This window comes from Ictalurus furcatus, chromosome 28 (assembly GCF_023375685.1).
Source record: "Ictalurus furcatus strain D&B chromosome 28, Billie_1.0, whole genome shotgun sequence".
In the NCBI taxonomy this organism is placed as follows: Eukaryota; Metazoa; Chordata; class Actinopteri; order Siluriformes; family Ictaluridae; genus Ictalurus; species Ictalurus furcatus.
Window position 1 is genome coordinate 12414203 of NC_071282.1, and position 2458 is coordinate 12416660.

Here is a 2458-nt window from a genome sequence, read left to right on the forward strand (position 1 = left end):
GAGAGAGAGAGAGAGAGAGAGAGAGAGAGAGAGAGAGAGATTTGTGTGTGTGTGTGTGTGTGTGTACATATATATATATATATATATATATATATATATATATATATATATATATATATATATATATATACATACATACATACATACATACATACATACATACATACATACACACAGTTGCAGTCAGAAGTTTACATACACTCATCAAGGACATGTTATGGAAATATTGGCCTTTTTAATAACTTCTTTGAACTTTTCTTTTTCTGGGGCAGAATGATTGTACAACATATATCTTTAATCAAAATATATTTTTTTAAAAACCAAGAATTTGGTTCATGAGTTTTACTTCATTTGGGGTTTTCTGTAATCAACACAGGACCAAAATTATACATACAGGGTCAAAATCATACATACAAACACTTAGATTATGAATTCAGTGGTGCTGAAAGTTCCCAAATGTCCTTTAATTTGCAAAAACCAAGGCCTCTTAATTTCCTGTTCATGACTGACTACAGAACTCATTGGATTGACCAACACACAGTACTATGGGAAAGTCCAAGGAGCACAGTGCAGATGTCTTGTGGAGCCATTTCTAAACAATTGCAGATTCCAAGATCATCAGCCCAAACAATTGAACGTAAGTACAGGTATTGGGAAGTGTAGCCACTTTGCCAAGGTCTGGAAGAAGACCCAAAATGTCACCCTCAGATGAATTGGAATGAAGAGGAATTGGTTCAGGTGGTCAGGAAAAACCCAGGAATCACCAGGGCACAGGGCTGCCATGAACTGGAAGCTGCTGGAACATCAGTGTCACTGTTTACAGTCAAGCGAGTTTTACATCACCATGGACTGAAAGGCTGCCGTCCAAGAAAGAAGCCCCTGCTCCAAAATGGACACCTTCAAGCCCATCTAAAGTTTGCGGCTGATCACATAAACAAAGAAAAATCCTTCTAGAGGAAAGTCAGATGAGATAAACATTGAGTTGACCAATGACCAGACGTATGCTCTGGGGCTGTTTTGCTGCCAGTGGAACTGGTGTATTCCATAAAGTGGATGGAATAATGAAGAAGGAGGACTACCTTAGAACTATTCAGCATAATCTGAAACCATCAGCCAGACAGTTGAAACCTGGACATAATTGGGTGTTCCAACAGGACAATGACCCCAAACACACATCAAAGCTGGTTGTGGAATGGATAAAGCAGACTAACATTAACCTTTTGGAATGGCCTTCCCAAAGTGCTGATCTCAACCCTATCGAAAATTTGTGGACTGTGCTTAAAAGTCGAGTCAGGGCCAGGAAACCAACAAATCTCATTCAAGTTTACCAATTCTGCCAAGATGAGTTGTCAAATATCCAAGCAGAATAATGCCAGAAGCTGGTGGACGGCTACCAAAAGTGCCTGCTCGAGCTGAAACTTGCTAAGTAAGACATTCAAGTAAATATTAAGTGTGTTGTATGTATATTTTTGACCCTGTATGTATAATTTTGACCTTGTGTTGACTACAGAAAACCCCGAATAAATTAAAACTCGTGAACCAAATTCTTGTTTTTTTTTTTAAATTATTATGTAATAAAATGAGGCACCTCATTCTGCCCCAGAAAAAGAACAGTTCAAAGAAATTATTGAAAACCCAATATTCCCATAAGATTCATGTTCATGATGAGTGTATGTAAACACAGATATATATATATATATATATATATATATATATATATATATATATATATATATATATATACATGTGTGTGTGTGTGTGTGTGTGTGTGTGTGTGTGCGCGCGCGCGTGCGTGCGTGCGTGCATGCATGCGTGCGTGCGTGTGTGTATGTGGTTTTACAGAAACTAGAAGAAGTGCTGGTGATATGGCAATTTTGAATATTTTTAACAGGTGTGGGTCTTTAGTTGGAAAGTTCAGAAGCTGTAATGCTTTCGCTGATTAAATGATTAATGATACGTTTGCATATTGTGCAATAAGACAGGAAGGGTTGCATTAGCTTCCTCAGCTCTGTGTGCCAGTCCACATGGGTCTAGTCTGGGTTGTCTGGTTTTCTTCCACCTCCCAGAAACATGTCAGTAGATGGTTTTGGAACTCTCCATATGCCCCTAGGTGAATAAGTGTGCGATCGTGTTGTTGAAAATGAATGAATGAATGAATGAATGAATGAATGATTATTCTCGTAAAATAAATACGTGCTGTGATCTTTTAATGCAGCAAGTCTGAGAGCTCCTGATCCATGTCGTTTCTTTGCGTGTGTTCTGAGCTCTTTAAGGGTTAGCGGCATGCAGTTACAGCAGCACTTGTTTTGCGGGATGCACACGTCTCACGGTGAAACCTCAGATTGTTAGTTCTTTTCCCAGTATGAGTGGAAGCGCCTGTGTGTTAGTGTGCGTTTGGTGTGTCATAGCTGCCACCCCCGCACATCTTCAAGTCTCAGCCACAGAGAGGGAGAGTGGA

The 2458-nt window shown here is 39.2% G+C and overlaps 1 protein-coding gene across 1 annotated transcript in view; it reads left to right on the forward strand.

Moving 5' to 3' along the window:
- The first annotated feature begins 2170 nt into the window (after positions 1–2170).
- Positions 2171–2458, forward strand: part of si:dkey-220k22.3 (uncharacterized protein LOC796870 homolog) — a 5830-nt gene continuing 5542 nt past the window's right edge. Inside the window, exon 1 of the mRNA XM_053618631.1 lies at positions 2171–2458. This exon is cut by the window's right edge and continues 207 nt beyond it. The gene's annotated coding sequence lies outside the window, so the exon portion shown is untranslated.